The sequence below is a fragment of the Bufo gargarizans genome, chromosome 5 (assembly GCF_014858855.1).
Source record: "Bufo gargarizans isolate SCDJY-AF-19 chromosome 5, ASM1485885v1, whole genome shotgun sequence".
Lineage (NCBI taxonomy): Eukaryota > Metazoa > Chordata > Amphibia > Anura > Bufonidae > Bufo > Bufo gargarizans.
This window is the reverse complement of record NC_058084.1, coordinates 483111955-483139948: the sequence shown is the minus strand read 5'-3', so window position 1 is coordinate 483139948 and position 27994 is coordinate 483111955. Positions and strand designations below refer to the sequence as shown.

General features: G+C 44.6%; 1 pseudogene; it reads left to right on the top strand.

Moving 5' to 3' along the window:
• The window catches only part of LOC122939535, a 36549-nt pseudogene extending 11182 nt beyond the window's left edge, over positions 1 to 25367 (top strand).
• The last annotated feature ends 2627 nt before the right edge of the window (positions 25368 to 27994 follow it).

The following is a 27994-nucleotide window of genomic DNA, read 5'->3' as shown; positions in this document are numbered from 1 at the left end:
TCTCTGGCCACCGATAATATTAAAGAAAAAGGTGCACTAATTTATGCAACGACTATCCTCCTAATGTATTAACACCAGGGTAAACACTAAAAGGGGCAAACAATCATTCATCTTAAAGGGGTTGTCTCATCACAGACAATCGGGGCATATCGCTGGGACTCGCACGGAGAACGACAGAGCCGAAAGTGTTGGAGGGTGCACTGCGCATGCGCAGCCGCCCTCCGTTACTTTTCTATGGAGCCGCCGAAAATAGCCAAGCGTTGGCTCGGCTATATCCATCGAGCCCATAGAATTGAATGGAAGCAGGGGCCGGTCAAGTGCGGTGCACTCGCATTCACTTCTATGGGGACCGTGCTTGGTGGTGGCTGGCCCGGAGTCCCCCAGCCACCACCTTGTGGGGCTCCGTTCCCGATATAGGTGCGGGTCCCAGCGGTGGGACCCACACCTATAAGACAATAGGGGCATATCCTAGCAATATGACTCCATTGTCTGAAATGAGACAATCCCTTTAAGGATGAGCGAATCAATTCATAACAGACTGGGTTTGTTACATATGTCGCAAAAAGTTGTCTGCCAAACAAAGCCGAAACTTTTCAGGTTCGCTTTGGATGAATGCAGTAAAACGTTGCGTAGCACCATTTTACTGCACACGTTGGTGGGCAAAACCATGACATAGGATGAAGAAGGTTGATCACTAGTATTGATCGAGCACCAAAGTGCTCGGGTGCTCTGGCCGAACACCTCGGGATGCTCAGGTTCTCTACCGAGCACCCGAGCACAATGGAAGTCAATGGGCGACCCCAAGCATTAAACCAGGCAGCCCCTGCTCTGAAGAGGGGATTGTGTCTGGTTCATAGGAAAAGGTCAGAAATTAATGGAAACACCACTGAAATGGTTCAGGAACAGCATGGGGAGGACGTCTGGATGCATCTTGGACTCCCAGGTCGCTGCTGGGAACAATGTTGTCCTAGTAGTACGGCACTTTTACAGACTGACAATAATACGCACAAAACCGAAGATAAAATCGATTTTTAGAGGAAAAATAGTTAGAAAACATTCTTTCCTGTATATTTACTTGTATATAAAGTGCTGCCAAAAATTACTAGGAAGAGGCACTCCGATACAACCTGTATATCACACAAAGGAGGGCCTCATTCACATTGTGGTACAATAGTTCAGGTAATGGGACTCCTACACTCATAAAGCCTATGCACTAAGTGAAAGGGCTGCCAAAAATTACAAGGAACCGGCACTCCAATACACCCTTTATTATACATAAAGGAGGACATCATACACAGCCTTGAAAAATTATGATTGATGGCTGCTGGTGACCCTCAAAAACATTATGGGTGAGGGCCTGCTGCTGAACTGACCATCTAAAACATTAGGAGCGAGGGCAGCCTAATAAGCATGTTGATATGATGGAGGAGGACGACGAGAAAAGAAAGATTCAACCATATACCCTTGTTTGTGGTGGAAGGGGTGCGGGAATACAGTGTATTCAGTACATTATAAACAACACATGTAAAGTGCCTTTATGTTCAGCCGCTTTCCTCTGGTAGAGAAGAGAAGTCAGGGGCATTTTCAGTTGACAGGCGGATGCGCTTATCAGTTATTATGCCACCAGCAGAAACAAATGGCGGCAGGGCAGGCAGCACCTCCAAGGTGTAGAGCGCCAGTTCGTGGCACGTGTCCAGCTTGGACACCCAACAGTTGTAAGGCACAGAGGGATCATTGAAGACGCTGACACGGTCTGCTACGTACTCCTTCACCATCTTTCAAAAATTTTCCCTCCTTGTGACACTAGGCCGCGCATCAGGGCGAGGGTGCTGGCGGGGTGTCATAAAACTGTCCCAGGCCTTGGAGAGTGTTGCCTTGCCTCTGCTGGAACTGCTGTGTGTTCCCCTTGTCTCCCCCTCCTCGGTCGCCCAAGGAAGTACGGACTTTGCAGCCAGCATTGTCAGATGGAAATTTTGGGAGCAATTTTTCCACAAGGACCTTCTGGTATTGCACCATTTTGCTTATCCTCTCCACCACAGGAATGAGAGATGAGAAGTTCTCTTTGTACCAGAGTCCCAACAGACAAGAAATCCCTGTCCTCATCAGGAGGATGACTCTCAATCTCCTCATCCTCTTACTCCTCTTCTGCCCATCCACGCTGAACAGATGGAATAAAACTTCCATGGGTACTACCCTCTGTAGCGGAGGCAACCATCTCCTGCTCCTCCTCCTCCTCATCATCCAATTCGCGCTGAGAAGACGAACTGAGGGTAGTCTGGCTATCACCCTGTGTAATGTCTTCCCCCATTTCCACCTCTTCCACATGCAAAGAGTCCGCCTTTCTTGTGAGCAGTGAGCGTTTGAGAAGACACAGAAGTGGGATGGTGACGCTGATAATAGCGTTATCGCCGCTCACCATCTGTGTTGATTCCTCAAAGTTGCGTAAAACCTCACAGAGGTCAGACATCCATGCCCACTCCTCGCTTCTGATTAGCGGAAGCTGACTGGAAAGGTGACGACCATGTAGCAGCTGGTATTCCACTTCTGCCCTCTGCTTCTCACAAAGCCTAGCCAACATGTGGAACGTGGAGTTCCAGCATGTGCTCACGTCGCAAAACAGCCGGTGAGCTGGCAATTGCAAGCGCTGCTGCAGCATTGCCAGACCTGCGGAAGCTGTCGATGACTTGCAGAAATGTGCACACACGCGGCGCACTTTCACCAGTAGCTCAGGAAAATTGGGGTAGGTTTTGAGAAACCACTGAACCACTAGGTTGAACACGTGGGCTAGGCATGGTTTGTGTGTGAGCTTGCTTGCCGAGCTCCAAAACCGCCACCAAGTTACGGCCATTATCAGACACAACCATGCCTGGTTCTAGGTTGAGTGGCGAGAGCCACAGTTCAGTCTGGTCCCTTATCCCCTGCCACAGCTCTGCGGCGGTGTGTTGTTTGTCCCCTAAGCAGATCAGTTCAGCACAGCCTCTTGCTGCTTCCCCACTGCAGTGCTACACTGCTTCCAGCTACCGACTGATGTCTGACTGGTGCTGCAAGATGAGAATTCAGAGGTGGAAGTGGAGGAGGAGAAGGGGGGGTTGCAGCCACTAATGTAGGTGGTGGCGGAAATCCTGATGGTCGGTAGGACCTGTGCCATCCCAGGGTATGACTCGCTCCCGGCCCTTCACAACATTCACCCAGGGAGCCGTAAGGGAAATGTAGCGTCCCTGGCCACTAGCACTTGTCCATGTGTCAGTCGTTAAGTGGACCTTCAGTGGAAAAATAGTGGTGGCTGGGGACAGAGTAACGAGCGACCGCCGCCGACATCAGACATTGAGTGTTATGGTCTGTGGGTGGGTGGCTGGGTATTTGCGCTTTCGTTCAAAGGCCTGGAGTAATGACATCTGTACGCTGTGCTGGGACACAGAAGTGGATGTGCTAGCTGATGGTGCTTGCAAAAGTCCAGGTGCAGGGCAGGAGGCATTTGGGCCTACGTCTTGGATAGGGGATTGGCCAGCACGTAACACAGGGGAAGAGGAGGCAGTGGTGTGAACCACAGACACAGATTGTGGACCCAGGCGTTCGTCCCACCTATTACGGTGCTTGGATACCATGTGGCGGATAATGCTGGTGGTGGTGAGGTTGCTAGTGTCCACGCCCCAGATCATTTTGGTGCGGCACAGGTTGCAAATGACAATTCTTTTATCGTCCGCACTTTCCTCAAAAAGCACCAGACTGCAGAACACCTACCCCTTGGCAAGGGAGATTGCCACAAGGGCGTGCTCCAGGGAACAGTTGCTGGCTTGTTTGGCATGGCCCGCCTTCAACCTTTTGCTACTCTATTGCCTCTTCCAGCCTGTTGCAGTGCTGCAGATGCCTCCGCCTCTGTACTGCTGTCCTCGCTCGGCTTGCCACCTTCCCAGGTTGGGTCAGTGACTTCACCGTCCACCACTTCCTCTTCCACTTCCTCACTCTGGTCATCGTCCTAACTTGTTGACCTAACAAGAAACTCACCTATTGACAACTGTGTCTCATTTGAGACAGTAATTGCGGTTGACTTATTGGCAACTGTGTCTCATCATCATCATCATCATCATCCACCTCGTGAAACACTAATTGTTGTTCACCACTGTCATCTTCTTGTAACTGTGGATGCTCAAGAGTTTGGGAATCAGGGCACACGATCTCCTCATCTCCCTCTTCAAGAGGGCTTGGCGAGAGGCCCAAATCAAGGAATGGTGAAGAAAAGAGCTCCTTGGTATATTCGAGTGTGGTGATCACTTGTTTGGAAAGACTCTCCATGGTGGGAGGAAGGAGGATCAGGGTGAGGATTCGGTTGACCAGACTCTTGGCTACTGAGACTGGACTTTGTGGAAGTAATATAACAGGCTGGTTTTAGAACTGTAAAAAAACAGATGGGCACACCATAGGGTAATTCTGTGGGTGTACAGTTGCAAACAGAGAGAATTGGCAAGACTCACCTTGTATGGTTGTGCAATTGTAGGCACAACACTATTGTAGGTATTTTCAAACAAGCCTGGACGTCTGGATATGGCGGTCTGCAGCCTCGGGACCACGAGGGATCTTCAAAAGGAGAAGCCTGGAGCCCCCAAGAAGATAGTAGTGCAAGAAAACAAGACACGTCCCACTGCGCGAATTACCGTCAACCAGTCACCAGGATCAAGAAGGAATCTTTTATTGCAGCGATACAACGCGTTTCGGGGAATCACTCCCCTTCATCAGGTACAAAAAAGGTGCAGCTTTTTTGTACCTGATGAAGGGGAGTGATTCCCCGAAACGCGTTGTATCGCTGCAATAAAAGATTCCTTCTTGATCCTGGTGATTGGTTGACGGTAATTCACACCGTGGGACGTGTCTTGTTTTCTTGGACTTTGTGGAAGACAGGGTGGCGCTTAACCGACTGGAAGCATTATCTGCTGCAATCCAACCGACCACCTGGTCGCAATGGTCTGACTTCAAGTGTGGTGTCCTGCGCCGCCCTGCAAACTAGGACATGAAGCTAGGTATCGTGGATAAGTCTGTTTCTTTTGCTCTGGCAACAGGCACAGTTTCGCCACGAACAGGGCCACGGCCTCTGCGTGCACCATCATCAGCACGCCCACTTCCCCGTCCCTTACTGCTCGCCTTAGGGTTGATATGCTTGCAAGTATGTCACACGTACAGTAGCGCAGGTTTTGCAAGTATGTTACAGATATTTTTAGGATGCGCAAACGTTATACAGGAGGTATAGCGCAGGTAATGTCACTGCTGTCACCAGTGGCTAATAAAAAATTACACTGAATTAATGTCACTGATATTTAGGCTGCGCACACGTTATACAGGAGATGTAGCGCAGGTAATGTAACTGTCTGCAGTGGACACCGTCTACTAAAAAAGTACACTGGATGTCACAGATATTGTTAGGCTGCGCACACTTTACACAGGAGATGTAGCGCAGATAATGTCGCTGTCTGCAGTGACCAAACAATTGAAGCTATTTAGCGCAGGTTGCGCTAAAAATATATATTGCTGCAGATACAACAATAGTCCTTAAAAGGACTTTTGGGTCTCTAACAAGTTTTTTCAATAAAATATTACTTTTTTACTCCCTACACTCTCTGTCCCTTCTACAGCGCAGCTCTCCCTGACTACAAATGAGCCGAACATGCGTCATCGGGTGCTGGCCAGCCAATCACTGTAATGCCAGTAGCCAACATCACTACTGCATTACAGTGAACGGCAGTACTTACCTGCACGTTTATTGACTGCATAGCAGCCAACAAACGTGCGGGGAGGAGACTCGAGCATCGCGCTCGAGCACACACAGTATTCGGCCGAACACCGCGATGTGCCGAGCATAGCGATGCTACGTGCCCGGCAATCCGATGGTGCACAAGCTTACCTTTCACTTGGCTAAGTTGCTGGCGGTGTAGTCACTGCCATACCATTTAGTAGAAGAGGATACCTAGCCAGCATTATTTCTCCCAAAAAGTCATCCCTGCCTTGTACTCTTACATGGCAGGGAACATGTGCCACTCCTTTCAATTGTTGCTGTGCGACAAGGTGCAATCCATGGTGGACACCACTGGTTACCACTTCTGCACCTTGCTACTATCTTTTATGGTCTAACCTGTATGTCACCTATATATTTATTTCCAGGTTCCTCAGCACTGTGCATTTATAATAATGTTATGTAATTGTTCATGTAATGTGCCTGGTTCACCAGCAGGTGGCAGCAACTATGGCAGAGCTACACTTAGAGAGAATGGAACTCACCATTCCATTCTCCCCTCCTTTCTTGGTCAGAAGTGAGACAGTCGTGTTTGCTACCAGAAAGATGTAGAAAAATTCTGTTGAGACTCCATGTTGGAAGAAGCAGATATTCCATTTAAGTCTGTTAGTACAGCAGAGCCAGAGAGAAACCGATGTAGCAGAGTTGAGATTGTTTGCCTGCCAGAGTTAATGTTAAAGCCTGCTGGAACCAAGATAAAGTCTGTAAACCATTTGGAGAAACGTTTATGCAAAGTAAAGGTGCCATTGAACTTCATCACAAGGTCTGGACTCAAATATTTCTTCAAATCCCTCAATTGTTCACCCTAGTTGTCTGCTTCAGACCCAACGCCTGGGGTTCCAGCGTATGCAGGTAGGAGCACCGTGACATGTGCACAAAACATTAAGGGACATTATAGGCCACCTTATATCACTCGGCCATTCCTACACCTGCACACCAACACCATTTCTTAAAGGGACTCTCTTGCGTTGTTGCTTCATTGCAACTGACAAAACACTTATCTCATCTTAAAGGGTCCCCTTGCGGACCGCTTTATTGCACTATTACAGGCAGGGACAGTACATGTCTTTCATGGCCCATGGGTTAATGTTTTTCACAACAGCAGTAAAGGAACCCAGGCAACAAGGCCAGGTCCTTTTGACCCTCCCACGATTGTGTCAGCCTGGCTCCCACACCAGGAACTTATCCACCTTCTCTTCCATGGACATCCTCCCGACCCCAAGAGCAGCAAGGCACAGCTTTGCTCCCATTCCCCTCCTCCCTATCACATGTGTGAAGTCAAGCATCTCAGCCATTCTTATGTGGCAAGGAACACCCTCCTGGACTTGCAGTAACAAAACAGTCTGCCCCTATATATTATTTGATCTGCGATGTTCCAACTCACTGGAATTCCACTTTGCACATTTTAGAGAATCTGTACGAGCAGTGGAATTCATATTTCTGTTCAGCCTGTAGCTGTTGGGGTTACACAAGGAGAAAGTCCCATGGAGGAAGATGATTTGTTTCCACTGGAGGAGGAGATGGATCAGTAGGAGATGGAGGAGCAGGAGGATGATGATGACACCCAGTGGGATGCGAAGCCGGATCGAACTGGCTCCTCGAGCATGCTGGCTGGAATGGTGACTTGTATGTTTGCTTACTTACATACTGACAGGCGATTGGTTGACATCAAGAAGTCTGATGATTAAAGGACAGCCATTCTTATAGACCCTCTCTATCAAAGCAAAGTGGGGGGATATTTTCCTCTTTCTGGAGAGGAGGCCAAATTACTTTATTACGAAAACGCTGTGTACACAGCTTGAAGCGGCTTTTGCTAAACAGACCCCTGCTGCCAGTGCAAAAGCCGATCATGTCCCAGGTTTATAGGAATGCCGAGTGGTGTGGCCCCAATAGTCTCTATGTGTGTGTCACGGTGCTCCCACCTGGATATTGTCGATTCCCAGCAATAAAGGGAATGAGAAATGGTGGAGGTGGAGATGGAGAATAATTTGAGTCCAGACTTTATAAAGTTCAGCAGCTTTGTTTGAGGAAACTTGCATCCAGACAATATTCAGGCTTTCTCTTGGTTCCAGCAGGTTTTGGCATAAACTGGCAGGCAAACTTGATAACTCTGCTTTCTCTCTCTGCTGGGCTTGGCTTTAGTCTGGTAGCTGGAATTTCTGTCTGTTCTCTATCTGTGGAGTGGGGTGCCTTTGGCTGCTGACCCCCTAGTGACACTCTGTAGGTAAATCTGATCTTCAAGGAGTCAGGGAGCTCTGTGAGCTACTTCCCTCTGGAGAGACTCCGGCTGCAGTAGGGGAATTTTCCCCTTACTGTTGCATCATGGGCACGTCTGCATCTCACACTGCCCTAGTTTAGACTAAATAGACTCTTCCTGTTGCCCCCCCCCCTTCCTGGGTAAGAAAAGGGAATGGCCCACTTCAGCCCAAAAGGGGGAAGAATGAAATAGTAAGTTTCATTGTGTCTGAAGATGTGCCATACATGCTGCCACCTGCTGGTGAGCCAGGCACATTATATGTAATATAAGAAATGCCAGTTACATAGCAAGATTATGAATGCACAATGCAATGTGGAGGACCTGGAAATAAATACAAAGATGACATGTATGTTAACCATTAGGCAGTAGCAGAGTGAAGAACTGGTAATACCACTCTGAGGTATTACACCAGCTTGTCTTAAAGGGAGGTACTGCTCTGTGGCCCCACCTCTAATGGCTGCAGCAGCCGGTTTAGTCTCCTTAACATGATGGAACAGTTGTTTCATGTGCTGCATCTGGCTGAGGCAAATCAGCAAACAGAGTCCTACTGTCTCAATGTCCAGGTTCCCTAACCCCAAGAACTTCTGGGCAAACAGACTGGAACAGTGGCCCAAATAGACCCAGTACTCTCTCTCTGTTCCCAGCCTCCAGTGTCACCAGGGCTCAAGTCCTGGGAAAAAAAGTGTGGGAACTCACCCAAGATCCACTGCAAACCCCCCCCCCCCCCCCCCAAAAAAATTATAATATATATTTCGCTGAAAATTCAGTGCAACATTTATTGTAAAGTGCCAGTTTACACAAACAACTGCAAAATGAACATGAAATAAACAAATATATCTAGGGACCCGCACCTATCAGACAATGGGGGCATATCCTAGCGATATGCCCCCATGAAAACCCCTTTAAAATACAATACATGTGAATGGAAAAAAAAAAGCACAGAAAATCTAGCATGCTGTAATTTGTGTCGCTGCGGACTGAGCCAAATGTACACATTGTGATCAAAACAAAACCTCCCCATATATATAATTTAATTACAGTTCTGAAGACTCAGGGGGGCTGGCAGGCTTGGCCTCAGGGGTGCTGGCTGGCTTGGCCTCAGGGGTGCTGGCTGGCTTGGCCTCAGGGGGGCTGGCAGGCTTGGCCTCAGGGGTGCTGGCAGGCTTGGCCTCAGGGGTGCTGGCTGGCTTGGCCTCAGGGGTGCTGGCTGGCTTGGCCTCAGGGGTGCTGGCTGGCTTGGCCAAGCAGAAGGAGTGTGGGACTGTGAGGCCTTTTTTCTCCAAGCTGCTCCGGATCAGGGCTCTGGGCTGGAAGTGGTCACATTAAGAAAAAAATATTTTTTATTACACCTCCAATCATGTGGCAGTAATACCAGACCCCCCCAATCATGTGGCAGTAATACCAGACCCCCCCAATCATGTGGCAGTAATACCAGACCCCCCCAATCATGTGCCAGTAATTCCAGACCCCCCCCCAATCATGTGCCAGTAATACCAGACCCCCCAATCATGTGCCACTATACCAGACCCCCCCATCATGTGCCAGTAATACCAGACCCCCCAATCATGTGCCACTATACCAGACCCCCCCATCATGTGCCACTATACCAGACCCCCCCAATCATGTGCCACTATACCAGACCCCCCCCCCAATCATGTGTCAGTAATACCAGACAGACCCCCCAAACATGTGTCAGTAATACCAGACAGACCCCCCAATCATGTGGCAGTAATACCAGACACCCCCCCCCCCAATCTGTGGCAGTAATTCCAGGGCCCCCCCAAATTCCCCAATCATGTGCCAGCCCAGTATAATACCAGCCCCCCCCCCCCAAATTCCCCAATCATGTGCCAGTATAATGTAGTTAAAAAAATTAAAAAATGAACACTTATACTTACCTGTTTGGAGCGATGCAGGCCTCTTCCAGCCTGTGTCCTGACTCCAGCGCTGTACGGCTCAGGCCGGCGGCGCGATGACGTCATTGCGCCGCCTACGCCGGCCTCTGATAGGCTGCTGGCCTAGTAGTGCCGGCAGCCTATCAGAGGAACAGAAAAGGGACACACCTCCCTGCCCTGCTCCTCTGCAGCCTTCTGTTTGTATCGCTGTCCTGAGGACAGCGATATAAACAGAAACAGATCACCATGGAGATGAGCGCTTCACTTCCACAATATACTAAGAACAGTGTACATGACTGCGCCCTGCTGTCTGGCAGCACCCGATCTCTTACAGGGGGCTGTGATCCGCACAATTAATCCCTCAGGTGCGGCACCTGAGGGGTTAATTGTGCGGATCACAGCCCCCTGTAAGAGATCGGGTGCTGCCAGGCAGCAGGGAGCAGTCATGTACACAGTTCCTAGTATATTCTAACTTGAAGCGTCTCCATCACCATGGGAACGCCTCTGTGTTAGAATATACTGTCGGATCTGAGTTTTCACAAAATGAAAACTCAGCTCTGAAAAAGCTTTTATGCAGACGGACACGGATCATGGACGCGGATGTCAATCTTGTGTGCATCCGTGTTTTTTCACGGACCCATTGACTTGAATGGGTCCGTGAACCGTTGTCCGTTAAGAAAATAGGACAGGTCGTATTTTTTTGACGGATCACGGACGCGGATGAACAACGGTGCATTTTCTGAGTTTTCAACAGACCCATTGAAAGTCAATGGGTCCGCAGAAAATCACGGAAAACGGCACAACGGACACGGATGCACACAACGGTCATGTGCATGAGGCCAAATACGATTGAGCATTTTGCCCATGTTTAGTCATAATTTTTGGACGCTTGGTCCCAACAAGCCACTATTTTTTTCCATAACACTGTGTGTGTTTAACCCCTTAAGGACCAGGCTCATTTTCACCTTAAGGACCAGGCCATTTTTTGCAAATCTGACCAGTGTCACTTTAAGTGCTGATAACTTTAAAACGCTTTTACTTATACAGGCCATTCTGAGATTGTTTTTTCGTCACATATTGTACTTCATGACACTGGTAAAATAAAGTCAAAAAAATTAATTTTTTTGCATAATAAAATACCTAATTTACCAAAAATTTGGAAAAATTAGCAAATATCAAAGTTTCAGTTTCTCTACTTCTGTAATACATAGTAATACCCCCAAAAATTGTGATGACTTTACATTCCCCATATGTCTACTTCATGTTTATAGCATTTTGGGAATGATATTTTATTTTTTGGGGATGTTACAAGGGTTAGAAGTTTAGAAGCAAATTTTGAAATTTTTCAGAAATCTTCAAAATCCCACTTTTTATGGACCAGTTCAGGTTTGAAGTCACTTTGTGAGGCTTAGATAATAGAAACCTCCCAAAAATGACCCCATTCTAGAAACTACACCCCTCAAGGTATTCAAAACTGTTTTTACAAACTTTTTTAACCCTTTAGGTCTTCCACAAGACTTCATGGCAAAAAGACATACATTTTAAGAATTTTGATTTTTGGGAAAATTTTCCAATATAATCAATTTTTTCCTGGAAAAAAACAAGGGTTAACTGCCAAACAAAACTCAAAATGGGTTGCCCTGCTTCTGTAGTTTGCAGAAATACCCCATATGTGGTCGTAAACTACTGTTTGGCCGAACGGGAGGACATAGAAGGAGGGGAACACCATATGGGTTTTGCAAGGCAGATTTTGCAGGACTGGTTTTGTTTATACCATGTCCCATTTCAAGCCCCCCCTTGTACCCCTAGAATAGAAATTGCAAAAAAGTGACTCCATCTAAGAAAGTACACCCCTCAAGGTATTCAAAACTGGGTTTACAAACTTTGTTAACCCTGTAGGTGTTCCACAAGAGTTAATGGCAGATGGAGAAACAATTTAGAAATTTCTATTTTTTGGAAAATTTTCAATTTTAACCCATTTTTTACAGCAATAAAGTAAGGGTTAACAGCCAAACAAAACTCAAAATGGGTTGCCCTGCTTCTGTAGTTTGCAGAAATACCCCATATGTGGTCGTAAACTACTGTTTGGCCAAACGGGAGGACATAGGAGGGGAATACCATATGGGTTTTGCAAGGCAGATTTTGCAGGACTGGTTTTGTTTATACCATGTTCCATTTCAAGCCCCCCCCTTGTACCCCTAGAATAGAAATTGCAAAAAAGTGACTCTATCTAAGAAAGTACACCCCTCAAGGTATTCAAAACTGGGTTTACAAACTTTGTTAACCCTGTAGGTGTTCCACAAGAGTTAATGGCAGATGGAGAAACAATTTAGAAATTTCTATTTTTTGGAAAATTTTCAATTTTAACCCATTTTTTACAGCAATAAAGTAAGGGTTAACAGCCAAACAAAACTCAATATGGGTTGCCCTGCTTCTGTAGTTTGCAGAAATACCCCATATGTGGTCGTAAACTACTGTTTGGCCAAACGGGAGGACATAGAAGGAGGGGAATACCATATGGGTTTTGCAAGGCAGATTTTGCAGGACTGGTTTTGTTTATACCATGTTCCATTTCAAGCCCCCCCCTTGTACCCCTAGAATAGAAATTGCAAAAAAGTGACTCTATCTAAGAAAGTACACCCCTCAAGGTATTCAAAACTGGGTTTACAAACTTTGTTAACCCTGTAGGTGTTCCACAAGAGTTAATGGCAGATGGAGAAACAATTTAGAAATTTCTATTTTTTGGAAAATTTTCAATTTTAACCCATTTTTTACAGCAATAAAGTAAGGGTTAACAGCCAAACAAAACTCAATATGGGTTGCCCTGATTCTGTAGTTTGCAGAAACACCCCACATGTGGCCGTAAACTACTGTACGGACACACGGTAGGGCGTAGAGGGAAAGGTGCGGCGTGTGGTTTTTGGAAAGCAGATTTTGCTGGACTAATTTATTTACACCATGTCCCATTTGAAGCCCCCCTGATGCACCCCTAGAGTAGAAACTCCATAAAAGTGACCCCATCTAAGAAACTACACCCCTCAAGGCATTCAAAACTGGTTTTACAAACTTTGTTAACCCTTTAGGTGTTCCACAAGAGTTATTGGCAAATGGAGATGAAATTCGAGAATTTACATTTTTTGCCAAATTTATTATTTGCTCCATTTTTTCCAGTAACAAAGCAAGGGTTAACAGCCAAACAAAAGTCTATATTTATTGCCCAGATTCTGTAGTTTGCAGAAAAACCCCCCATATGTGGCCGTAAACTACTGTACGGGCACACGGTAGGGCGTAGAGGGAAAGGTGCGGCGTGTGGCTTTTAGAAGGCAGATTTTGCTGGACTGGTTTATTTACACCATGTCCCATTTGAAGCCCCCGTAGAGTAGAAACTCCATAAAAGTGACCCCATCTAAGAAACTACACCCCTCAAGGTATTCAAAACTGGTTTTCCAAACTTTGTTAACCCTTTAGGTGTTCCACAAGAGTTATTGGCAAATGGAGAAGAAATTCGAGAATTTAAATTTTTTGCCAAATTTTTTATTTACTCCATTTTTTCCAGTAACAAAGCAAGGGTTAACAGCCAAACAAAAGTCTATATTTATTGCCCAGATTCTGTCGTTTGCAGAAACACCCCATATGTGGCCGTAAACTACTGTACGGGCACACAGTAGGGCGTAGAGGGAAAGGTGCGGCGTGTGGCTTTTAGAAGGCAGATTTTGCTGGACTAATTTATTTACACCATGTCCCATTTGAAGCCCCCCTGATGCACCCCTAGAGTAGAAACTCCATAAAAGTGACCCCATCTAAGAAACTACACCCCTCAAGGCATTCAAAACTGGTTTTACAAACTTTGTTAACCCTTTAGGTGTTCCACAAGAGTTATTGGCAAATGGAGATGAAATTCGAGAATTTACATTTTTTGCCAAATTTATTATTTGCTCCATTTTTTCCAGTAACAAAGCAAGGGTTAACAGCCAAACAAAAGTCTATATTTATTGCCCAGATTCTGTAGTTTGCAGAAAAACCCCCCATATGTGGCCGTAAACTACTGTACGGGCACACGGTAGGGCGTAGAGGGAAAGGTGCGGCGTGTGGCTTTTAGAAGGCAGATTTTGCTGGACTGGTTTATTTACACCATGTCCCATTTGAAGCCCCCGTAGAGTAGAAACTCCATAAAAGTGACCCCATCTAAGAAACTACACCCCTCAAGGTATTCAAAACTGGTTTTCCAAACTTTGTTAACCCTTTAGGTGTTCCACAAGAGTTATTGGCAAATGGAGATGAAATTCGAGAATTTAAATTTTTTGCCAAATTTTTTATTTACTCCATTTTTTCCAGTAACAAAGCAAGGGTTAACAGCCAAACAAAAGTCTATATTTATTGCCCAGATTCTGTCGTTTGCAGAAACACCCCATATGTGGCCGTAAACTACTGTACGGGCACACAGTAGGGCGTAGAGGGAAAGGTGCGGCGTGTGGCTTTTAGAAGGCACATTTTGCTGGACTGGTTTATTTACACTATGTCCCATTTGAAGCCCCCCTGATGCACCCCTAGAGTAGAAACTCCAAAAAAGTGACCCCATTTTAGAAACTACGGGATAGGGTGGCAGTTTTGTTGGTACTATTTTAGGGTACATATGATTTTTGGTTGCTCTATATTACACTTTTTGTGAGGCAAAGTAACAAAAAATTGCTGTGTTGGCACCATTTTTATTTTTTGTTATTTACAACATTCATCTGACAGGTTGGATCATGTGGTACTTTTATAGAGCAGGTTGTCACGGACGCGACAATACCAAATATGACAACTTTTTTTGGTTGTTTGTTTCAGTTTTACATAACAAAGCATTTGAAAAAAAAAATGATTCTTTAGTGTCTCCACATTCTGAAAGCCATAGTTTTATTTATTTTTTGGGCGACTGTCTTGTGTAGGGGCTCATTTTTTTCGGGATGAGATGACTGTTTGATTGGCACTATTTTGGGGTGCATATGACTTTTTGATCGCTTGCTATTACACTTTTTGTGATCTAAGGTGACAAAAAAATGGCTTTTTTTACACCGTTTTTATTTTTTATATTTTACGGTATTCACCTGAGGGGTTAGATCATGTGATATTTTTATAGAGCAGGTTATTACGGACGCAGTGATACCTAATATATATACTTTTTTTTTATTTATGTCAGTTTTACACAATGATTTCATTTTTGAAACAAAAAAAATCATGTTTTAGTGTCTCCATAGACTGAGAGCCATTGTTTTTTCAGTTTTTGGGCGATTATCTTAGGTAGGGTCTCATTTTTTGCGGGATAAGATTACGGTTTGATTGGCACTATTTTGGGGTGCGTATGACTTTTTGATCGCTTGCTATTACACTTTTTGTGATCTAAGGTGACAAAAAATGGCTTTTTTTACACAGTTTTTATTTTTTATTTTTTACGGTATTCACCTGAGGGGTTAGATCATGTGATATTGTTATAGAGCAGGTTATTACGGACGCAGTGATACCTAATATATATACTTTTTTTTTATTTGTCAGTTTTACACAATGATTTCATTTTTGAAACAAAAAAAATCATGTTTTAGTGTCTCCATAGTCTGAGAGCCATAGTTTTTTCAGTTTTTGGGCGATTATCTTGGGTAGGGTATGATTTTTGCGGGATGAGATGGCGGTTTGATTGGCACTATTTTGGGGTGCGTATGACTTTTTGATCGCTTGCTACTACACTTTTTGTGATGTAAGATGACAAAAAATGGCTTTTTTTACACCGTTTTTTTTTTTTTTTTTTTACGGTATTCACCTGAGGGATTAGGTCATGTGATATTTTTATAGAGAAGGTTAATACGGACGCGTCAATACCCAATATATAAATATTTTTTTTATTTATTTAAGTTTTACACAATGATTTCATTTTTGAAAAAAAAAAAAATGTTTTAGTGTCTTCATAGTCTGAGAGCCATAGTTTTTTCAGTTTTTGGGCGATTGTACTATGTAGGGGCTCATTTTTTGTGGGATGAGGTGACGGTTAGATTGGTACTATTTTGGGGGGCATACGCCGTTTTGATCGCTTGGTGTTGCACTTTTAGTGATGTAAGTTGACAAAAATGGCTTTTTTATACACAGTTTTTATTTTTTATTTTTTATGGTGCCTATCGGATGGGGTGGATCATGTAATATATTTATAGAGCCGTTCGTTACGGACGCAGCGATACCTAATATGTGTGTTTTTTCTTTTTTTTTCAATTTTTTATTAGAAAATCAGGGGAATGGGGCTTTTTTTTTTTTTTTTTTACTTGAAACTTTATTTTTTTATTCCAAACACTTTTTTTTTTAAACTTTTTTTTAAACTTTATTTCTATCCCACTCTGATCCCCTCTGCAATGCATTACAATACATCTGTATTGTAATGCATTGCCTGTTAGTGTATGACACTGAGTCATACACTAACTGGTTGCCTAGGAGACCCAGCCTGAGGCTGGATCTCCTCGGCTCCCGTAGAAGGCAGTTCCCGATGCCGTGCAGGGCATTGGGCAGCCTCTGCACGGCATCGGGCTGCCTTGTCACGCATCGGGTCCCCGCCACAGCAGCGCGGGGACTCGATGCGATCACTCACCTGCCGCAAACAACTTCTATGTCGCGGTCCGCGCGGACCGCGGCATAGAAAGGGTTAATCCGCCGGCATCGCTGTAAAAAGCGATGCCGGCGGATACAGCAGGGGCCCGGCTACCAGGGCCGGCCCGGCCCCTGCAGTGATCGGGTGCGCACCGCTCCGGTGCCCGCCCGATCATCCTGCCGTACATGTAAGGCGGAATGCATTCTGGCAATGCATCCCCCGCCGTACATGTACGGCGTTCTGCGCTAAGGGGTTAAACACCATCTTCCCAGACACGGGACAATTTTTGGAAGCTTTGGAATATGAAAAAGCAGAAAACATGTGCCGGTGTGGTGTGATATTAAGCACGCTGTTCGTTAACGCCATCAAACATGCACTTACCCACAGCTATGTATGTCAGTGTTATTCAGACATCACTTACTATTGCTGTCATTGCGTTCAAGAGCTTAGGGAGGGAGGGAAGGAAAAAGCAAAAATTCATTAAAAACAAAAAACAAAAAGAGAAATGTTTTCCTAAAGGAAGCTAGAAGAGTTATTTACCAATTCTCATGGAAATTGGAGCAACTTTGGTTTGGGTAGAATCAGTCCGAGCCACATTTTTAGAAAAATTTGGCAAACCTGAAACAAACCTGTCACGGCGGGGAGTGGGGAAAACCCCCCACCGTATGATGACTGGGTGATAAGGAAAGCAACTAGGCCTGAACACAAGGATAAGGGAGCAGATCACCTCCTAATGTGTTCCTATACCTAGCCCTAACTCCTCACCGTATGAGCAGACCTGGATGGTAGGACGGCTCATACCCTGGATACCTGAGGCCCTAAGTCGCCCTGAGAATCCCTCACAAAGGAGCTAAGGAGAGGCGTTCTTCCAGGACACTGAAGAACAGGAGTCTCAAAAGGCCTAGAAGCAGGGAAAGGAAAAGACAATATGCAGCAAGAGAATCGGCAGGTAAGAAAACAAGACAATACAGTTACCTGCCGCTGCCACCACAACTGGAACCCGTGAATACGTACCGGAGCCCTAACACCAAACAGGACACCGTACCAGCAACTCCCACAGGTATCCAGCACACCAGACTCCTCCAGGACCCCCATGCCTCAAGGTGCATGGCAGCCCCAGGTGGCACTGCATACAGGCTAGGAAGTCTAGCAACCATGCTGGAAGATATCACCAAACATACCAGACAAGGAACACCAGACTAGACATTACAACACACCAAATCATAACCCCACACCAAACATACAACACATGTAAGAGAGAGAAGACATCGCTGGAGACCTTGATGTCCCACTAGGAGGCCCTCACTCTGGGAGATGGAAACATGAAGACCAGGAGCATAACTCCAACACACACCATGGCTGGAGTACCACTGACTCCTGGCCTCTAGCCACAGGTACGATGAAGCACCTAGTGACCACGCCCAACAAGGTGGTTAACCCCTCCAGCATCGGACAGAGGAGGAAACAACTGAAAGGGGAAGTGCACACACCAGCATTAAAAGCTACATGTTGCCGCAGGCAACAACATGCAAGGCAACCATGTCACGGCACACACCACAAAGGCCGTGACACTGCCCCCGCATGCTGAAACAGCAACACGTTGCCACAGGCAACAGCAAGCGTGGCATAAGTGTCACAGTGCACACCAAAGGCCGTGACAAAACCGAATCTCAAAAGGTTTGCTCATCTCTAAATAATCTAATGTTCTCAACCCTAACGTCCTGTCAAGCCAGGCAGTCTGGACAACAAACTTGCTCCATTGTATTAAGAAGATCGGTACTGGATGGAGAGAAAGGATGGAATTTGATGTTTTTGAAAAGCATATTAAGCAAAAGAGAAAAGCTGGATATAGGAAAATGTGATTGCCGCGCTGTGGCCTGGGGAGCATGTTTTTTGCAAAGCTGTAGGTGATGAAGGCATAGTCACATAGTCACCAGGCCAATAGGAGGTGGCAATGGTGGCCTGCATGTGTGGATGTCACTTCTAGGTCACGTGGGACCAATTGGGATCGAGGGTATTTCTTACCTCAATAGCGACTTTGGTTTTGGACTCCTTCTGATTTTGGTTCTACATACTCTCCTGGTTTTGACACTGAATGATTATAATTTCTGGTTCTTGTCATCTGTTCTAGTTTGGTGGACTCTCCTGGTACTGACCTCAGCACTGTAACGTTTCTGATCTTTGTCTGCTAACTTGGTTCTGTTTTGTCTCTCCTGGTTTTGATCTGGTCTGGCCGGTTTCTCCCTGCTCATCACTGTTTCTGTATCACTTTTGTCTGACACAACTTTTTAGATTTTCTTCCCGGCTACCGATTCCATTTTAGGTCCCGGCATATGGTTAGGAAGCGATGGTCATCCAGTTGTGGACTATCATTTAGGATGGATCCTGCAACTAGGTAGGGACAGTGGTGTAGATACAAACCGGATTCCAAAAAAGTTGGGACACTATACAAATCGTGAATAAATACTGAATGCAATAATGTGGAGGCGCCAACTTCTAATATTTTATTCAGAATAGAACAGAAATCACGGAACAAAAGTTTAAACTGAGAAAATGTACCATTTTAAGGGAAAAATATGTTGAATCAAAATTTCATGGTGTCAACAAATCCCCCAAAAGTTGGGACAAGGCCATTTTCACCACTGTGTGGCATCTCCCCTTCTTCTTACAACACTCAACAGACGTCTGGGGACCGAGGAGACCAGTTTCTCAAGTTTAGAAATAGGAATGCTCTCCCATTCTTGTCTAATACAGGCCTCTAACTGTTCCATCGTCTTGGGCCTTCTTTGTTGCACCTTCCTCTTTATGATGCGCCAAATGTTCTCTATAGGTGAAAGATCTGGACTGCAGACCGGCCATTTCAGTACCCGGATCCTTCTCCTACGCAGCCATGATGTTGTGATTGATGCAGAATGTGGTCTGGAATTATCTTGTTGAAAAATGCAGGGTCTTCCCTGAAAGAGATGACGTCTGGATGGGAGCAGATGTTGTTCTAGAACCTGAATAGATTTTTCTGCATTGATGGTGCCTTTCCAGACATGCAAGCTGCCCATGCCACACGCACTCATGCCACCCCATACCATCAGAGATGCAGGCTTCTGAACTGAGCGTTGATAACAACTTGGGTTGTCCTTGTCCTCTTTGGTCCGGATGACATGGCGTCCCAGATTTCCAAAAAGAACTTCGAATCGTGACTCGTCTGACCACAGAACAGTCTTCCATTCTGCCACACTCCATGTTAAATGATCCCTGGCCCAGTGAAAACGCCTGAGCTTGTGGATCTTGCTTAGAAATGGCTTCTTCTTTGCACTGTAGCGTTTCAGCTGGCAACGGCGGATGGCACGGTGGATTGTGTTCACTGACAATGGTTTCTGGAAGTATTCCTGAGCCCATTCTGTGATTTCCTTTACAGTAGCATTCCTGTTTGTGGTGCAGTGTCGTTTAAGGGCCCGGAGATCACGGGCATCCAGTATGGTTTTACGGCCTTGACCCTTACGCACAGAGATTGTCCCAGATTCTCTGAATCTTCGGATGATGTTCTGCACAGTTGATGATGATAGATGCATTGTGGGAATTGGTGATCCTCTACCCATCTTGGCTTCTGAGAGACACTGCCGCTCTGAGAAGCTCTTTTTATACCCAATCATGTTGCCAATTGACCTAATTAGTGTTAATTGGTCTTCCAGCTCTTCGTTATGCTCAAATTTACTTTTTCCAGCCTCTTATTGCTACTTGTCCCAACTTTTTGGGGATTTGTTGACACCGTGAAAATTTGAATCAACGTATTTTTCCTTTAAAATGATACATTTACTCGGATTAAACGTTTGATCTGTCATCTACGTTCTATTACAAATAAAATATTGACATTTGCCATCTCCACATCATTGCATTCAGTTTTTATTCACAATTTGTTTAGTGTCCCAACTTTTTGGGAATCCGGTTTGTACATGTAAAGCTTCATGTTAGTCATTACAGTTTTCCGATGCAGCCTGAAATGGTCAAGAAACGACTTCTTTCTTTCTTGACATCTGTAACACCCCAGAGTTGTGTTGCGAAACTCTTTTACCACGCTACAACCTGTTAAGGGCATTAAAATTGTTATCTTGTGTAATTTCATGTAATTTCCTTACAATTGTGCATTCTAAGCCTTGTTAATTGTATATTGCTATAATTTCTATGTTCACCAGCAGGTGGCAGCAATGTGTTTAGCAGGGACTTAGAGACAGTTTAGTGTTTCTGAGCTCGAATAGTTATTTCCAGTTCAGCTCCCCCTCTATGAGCAGAAGTGGGCTGGCCCACATCCTGCCTCATGGGGAAGGAAGGAAGTTAAAGTTAGTTTGCCAGCCACCACGGCTAGGGGAAGGCTGTGAGTGTAGGAGCTCCCAGATATAGGGATCCAAAGCCAGGATCTTGTCTCGGCTGAGACAATTGATCATCATCCCCAGCCTGAGCCTTGCAGCCTCAGCTAGTAGAAGCAAGCAGACAACTCCAGAACTCCAGGAAGAAGCATACCCTGTGAAGATAGCTGTGAGTACCATCCAGAGACCCAAGAGAAGCCATATTCCTCCTCAGCTAGTCAGTCCCCAAGACAGCAGAAGACAGATAGTGCAGAAGATAAATTCCTGCCACATTACAGAGCTACTAAGCAGACGTACTTTTCCTGCAAAAGCTACGGGTACATGAGGGAGCAGAAGATATATTCCTGCCACACATTGCCAATACCTGCTGAGACCTAAAGGCCAATGCTGTATCTTGCTTGGATGAAAGCTGCAACTAGTAAAGACATGTTTGAACTTTACCAAAGGTCTGGATCTCAATTACTGCTGCAAATTCCTCAATTACTCCTACTAGCACCACACTCATTTTATTGCAAGTGAGCCAGGATCCAGGAGTCCAGCTGTACCCAGGTAGAAGACACCATTGACACTATTGCCATTACCACACAGAGACATTACACCACTCTGGCATTCCTAACCTGGTACGTGAGTTACAACACCTTAAAGGGCCCTGTGTTAGTACCCTGCTCTCGCTGCAATTGGCGTCACAAACAAAACTATAGACTATCATCTACACCTGACCCAGCCATTGCATATTATTGGGGTCAGAGTGCATACCCCAGTCCGGCTCTATTGCACATCCACGGTATTCAAAAAAGGGATCATCTTTCTACCAAGCTTCTGGCTAGTCTGGATCCATGCAGAATACCCAGATGTTAAATCTACCCCAAATATACATTTTGTTCTGGTGACCATTATTTACACAGAGCAAACTGTATGAGAAACTGGTGTCCTCATCTGTGTCACATTTATGGGTGGTATCTTGCTGGAAACTAGAAATGGAGTCCACCACCGTATGGTATTACATCAGCTCCATGCCACCAGCCATTGGAAACCCATTACAGAGACAGAAAGAGAAAGACAGACAATAAGACAGAGAAGGAGAAAGAGAGTGAAAGAGGAAGAGAGAGAGAAATAGAGAATAGAGAGGGAGAAAGTACAAAATTACAGAGAAAAAGTGAAAGACAAAGAGAGAAAGAGAGAGAAAGGAGGTAGAATGGGAGAAAGAGTGAAAAGCATAGAAACAAGAGAAAGAGGGAGAATGAAAGAGAAACAGAAAGAGGGAGAAAAAGAAAATGATAAAGAGAGAAAGAGTGAAAGACAAAGAGAGAGACATAAGAGGGAGAATGAGAGAAAGAGCGAAAGAAATAGAGAGAAAGAGGAAGAAAGTAAAATAGAAACATATAGAAATAGAGAGAGAAATAGGGAGGCATTTACTAAGCGTGTTAGAATTATGGCGTAAAATGCACCAAAAAGAATGGTGTATTTCGATTTGCACCAAATATATCAACTGTTTTCTCCAGAATTTTCACCATGAAGAACGCATCACGCCAGAAATGAATGATAAATGTCAAAGTGGGCGGGGCTATCAAATTGGCGCATATTACGCCTCATTTATCATCCTCTTATCAGCAGAAATGGCTCCAATTGTTGCTGACAATTAAATGTGGTGGTGTTTTGTGTAAAAAGTCGCATTTATGGCAGAAAGATGCAATTTTTTTTCCAAAAAGTCGCATTTAGAAAAGTAAAACCAACTCGTTGTGGGAACAAGTGATCGGTAAATAATAAAACAGGACGATATAAATGAGCCAAACAGCGAGTTCATTCAACGAAAACTTCCCGAGTCCGAGACAAAAGTCGCAATTTACCTCAGGAAATGTCGCAAATATGTTTCAAATGGGCAGGGTTAGCTGAAATGGCGCATTTCGGTTTAAAAAGTAGCATTTTAGTGCTATTGGCATTAATATGTTGAATCAGGCGGATAATCAGGTTTATATTTTAAAAAGTCACATTTAAATGTAGCGCGTGGCTTCTGATATATGAAGTGAAACAAATCAGCACTTTTTATTTGTAATGTTAGTATTTTGTTGGCGCAAATTACACCATTATTGATAAATGTCCCCCATAGAGTGAAGAGAGAAGATATGAGATAGATGAGAGAGAGAGAGAAGGAGAAAGAGAGAAATAGGGAGAAAGAGAGAGAGAGGATGAGAGAAAGAGAAGACAGAGAAAGGAGAGAGAGAGAGAGAAAAATAAAGAGCAAAAAAGAGAGAAAAGGAGAAAAAAATAGGGAGAAAGAGATAAAACTAAAGTGAGAGAGATAAAAACAGAAAGAAAAGATAGAGAGAGAAGTGGACAGAGAGAAATAGATAGAGAGTGAGAGAGAGGAAGATAGAAACAAAGAAAGAATAGAAAGAGAAAGATAGTGAGAAACAGAGCGAGAGAAAGGATGAGAGTTAGAATAGAAAGAAAGGGATGAGAGAGAAAAAAAGGACGGAGAGAAAAAGAGAGTGATAGGAAGAGAAACAAGGAGAAGGAGAGAGACAACTACTTAATTGCGGAGCAAAGAATGAAGCTTTATTGAGCAGAGATTGTGGAGCGTCGATACAAGCGTGACATCTAGGGGTTCCCACACATATTACACGGGGTCCTCCCTCCTACTCCATTATACGACATCTCAGGGGCTTTCTCCGTCCATTAGATGATTGATTGCCGGGGATTACGCTCCAGCTGTAATAAAGCATTTTGCCTCTAGAACACGAGCAGCCTTAGAAATGCGATTGTATAAAATTCACAGAAACGCCATAACCCTTTATACCCCAAGAATTTCCCAGAGCAAAAGGAAACAGTCGTTTTAAACAAGATAATAAAATACTTTAATGCGAAACACAATCCGAGGAGGCCGCCGCTTTGTATGGGGCCGGGTCGCCCTGGAAACCCAGATATTTTCTAATTAAAGCTCTCTCTGGGCAATAACGCTCTGCGCTCACGTGGGCTCCGGCTTTATTAAAATGCTTGAAGCGGTGCGCTAAAACTGATTACAAAGCCCAACGTCCAAGGCTAAGAACACAAACAAAGCAGTTTCTATGCCGCGGCTTTGTTCTTTTCATCTGTCTCTTTGTCTACAGGGACTTTGGTCAAATGCCGAAATTAAACTTAGAGCAGGATTACATGGGATGTTCTTCATTACAGGGAAACCGAAAAAGCGCGCGAGATCGGAAGAAGTATCTGCAGCCGGTTAATGTGGCGGTAACTAACCAAACCATTCTGTGGAGGTGCAGATATTATCATTTATTATCAGCCATCCTGGGGGGAACTCACCTCATACCTATCGTGACCACCGGCCCCACCATTTCGATGATATGTACAGTCATGGGAAAAATCTTCAAAAAGTTTTTCGAACTTTTCCCTCAACCAGGATCCATCAGAATGGTGGATTTAGGGATAAGCAATGCCTTGCCATATGGACCGACCCTTCTTCATACAATATGCCATAGGGTGTTATTACATAGATAGTTTCCAGTTGACAGATCTTCCCTTAAAAGGGTTACCCCACCATAACAAGATATCACCTATCCACAAGATAAGTCATGAGTATCTGATTGGGATACGGCCACTAGTACCCCCATAAAACCAGTCCCCAGAGTGAATGGAGAGTTGGTGGAGCATGCATGTCTATGGGACTGCCGAAGAAAAGCCAAGTACTCACCTATGCCCGGCATTCCCTGAGAGAAGAGTGGAGTGCCAGCACGCATGGTTGATTCACTCGGGGAGCCCTGTTCCCGTTCCCATGATTGGTGAGGTCTGACCACTGGGACATCTGCTGATAGGTGATAACTTTCCCTTTAACTTTAAAGGAAAATATTCTGATGCAGGACTAAATCAAAGGCAAAAAGGGATTGCATTACCAGAGACAAGCCCTTAAAATGTGGCCTGTGAGGCGATCAGTCGATCACCTCAGGTCTGGCATCTCCAGTAAATAGCTAACTTTGTTGATGAAACCATGAGCAGCCAGGCATGCAGGAGAAATGGGGGATTACATGGCGGCCATTCAGATGACTAGTCGTCCATGTAAAACAGGGACTCCCCTCTTTGAGGTCAATATGCTCTTCATGAGAAATGATCACCACTGACCACGAAAGGACAAAGCCACTTGAGATCAGAAGGGATATTCTCCACTTTTAGGGCCAATTGGCAAGTGGGCAATGTTTTTTGTGGATTAATAGGGGGAAGTAGAAAGTTTTAAGATTTGATTCTCTCTCTTCCCTTCATTGACATCCTCTTCCATCCCCTGGTTGACCTTTATGGACTTCACCTTTGATTTCCTCACCAGAATATTGTACATTCCTGCTCACCTGTAACCATCACCTACCTTGGCTCAGACATTCCAAAGTTCCAAAAGGTTTTTGACATGTTCTCCATCACTGAGTGTGGAGATCATCACTTCTCCATAACCCCAGCATGTTCTTCTGCCTGGAGCTTTGACTGACTCCATATTGTTTAATCTATTTTAGGGGTAAATGAGACGATGACTACATCCTGAATGTATATGCAAACCCCTGAAATCCTGAGAAATGAAGTTATACTGTTGGAGGGAAGGAGGATATCATCATGACATGACACCATTATACATGATAAAGTGTACAACTGCGGTGCCATCAGCCTCCTGAGTGAGCGCGCCAAAGCACCGCGACGATTAATGATGAAATATTTTCCATTTTTAGAGCTAAGACTCCTTAAACTAATCGCACGTCTAATCTTTTAAAGGGCAAATGTGAGGTGATGTTAGGAAGGTGTGGTAAATTCTTTGGACTGAAACACAAGATCCAAATATGACATCGACTATTTTGGCTGCAAAAAGGGAATTGAGGAACTCCAGTGAAACCTTAACAAATATTTGCTCAATGTCTACAAAATGCGTCGGTGCGTGCCAGCGCTCCTTACCACCGCCATTCCCATCACACAAAAGTCGTTATAGTAACACCATTGTGTACCAAAACAAGGAGCGCACGGAGCGGGTATAGTAAATGCCCTCGTGAATCACAGGACGCCTCGAGATCTCGCTGAAATATCTTTCTGTAGAACCTGGAGCACCTTAATGCCAAAAACATGTCAACAGCCGAGGAGAAGACGATGAAGTTGCTGCGTCTGAATATCTGGGCGATCATTTGTGTTCACTTTTGCTATGGAGATGAGAAAAATGATTCACAAGGCTGTTTTTATTATAAGTAAACTGATATTTTATCCACTAATGAAAACTAAATATGAACATGTGAATAAAGTCTGTGACAAAGACGCCATGTGTGAGGAGTAACCCTAAACCCTGAGGAGGCCAGGACTCGTGAGGCATATGATAATGGGACACTACGAGGACAGGACCGGGCAGATCTATCCATGTGCTGGGAATGACATAGATGTCTGGGTATGAAAAGCCTTTAGCGTGTCATAAAGACGTGTGCGTGACCTGAGTCCTGCACGGATCACTAGAACTGAGGAAACCCGACCAGGGGCATAACAACCAAGCATCGGGCCCCATAGCAAAACGCATCATGCAAATATAGATACATTGATAATAACCACAGTGATGTCACAGTACAGGGATAATAAACACAGTGATGTCACAGTACAGAGATAATAAACACAGTGATGTCACAGTACAGAGATAATAAACACAGTGATGTCACAGTACAGGATAATACACACAGTGATGTCACAGTACAGGGATAATAAACACAGTGATGTCACAGTACAGGGATAATAAACACAGTGATGTCACAGTACAGGGATAATACACACAGTGATGTCACAGTACAGAGATAATAAACACAGTGATGTCACAGTACAGGATAATACACACAGTGATGTCACAGTACAGGGATAATACACACAGTGATGTCACAGTACAGGGATAATACACACAGTGATGTCACAGTATGGGGATAATAAACACAGTGATGTCACAGTACAGAGACAATACACACAGTGATGTCACAGTACAGAGATAATAAACACAGTGATGTCACAGTACAGGATAATACACACAGTGATGTCACAGTACAGGGATAATGCACACAGTGATGTCACAGTACAGGGATAATGCACACAGTGATGTCACAGTACAGGGATAATAAACACAGTGATGTCACAGTACAGAGATGATACACACAGTGATGTCACAGTACAGGGATAATACACACAGTGATGTCACAGTACAGAGATAATACACACAGTGATGTCACAGTACAGGGATAATAAACACAGTGATGTCACAGTACAGGGATAATGCACACAGTGATGTCACAGTACAGGGATAATACACACAGTGATGTCACAGTACAGAGATAATACACACAGTGATGTCACAGTACAGGGATAATACACACAGTGATGTCACAGTACAGAGATAATACACACAGTGATGTCACAGTACAGAGATAATACACACAGTGATGTCACAGTACAGAGATAATACACACAGTGATGTCACAGTACAGAGGATAATATACACAGTGATGTCACAGTACAGGGATAATACACACAGTGATGTCACAGTACAGAGGATAATACACACAGTGATGTCACAGTACAGGGATAATACACACAGTGATGTCACAGTACATGGATAATACACACAGTGATGTCACAGTACAGAGATAATACACACAGTGATGTCACAGTACAGAGATAATACACACAGTGATGTCACAGTACAGAGATAATACACACAGTGATGTCACAGTACAGAGATAATACACACAGTGATGACACAGTACAGAGATAATAAACACAGTGATGTCACAGTACAGGGATAATACACACAGTGATGTCACAGTACAGGGATGATGCACACTGTGATGTCACAGTACAGGAATAATACACACAGTGATGTCACAGTACAGGGATAATACATACAGTGATGTCACAGTACAGGGATAATACACACAGTGATGTCACAGTACAGAGATAATAAACACAGTGATGTCACAGTACAGAGATAATAAACACAGTGATGTCACAGTACAGAGATAATACACACAGTGATGTCACAGTACAGGAATAATACACACAGTGATGTCACAGTACAGGGATAATACACACAGTGATGTCACAGTACAG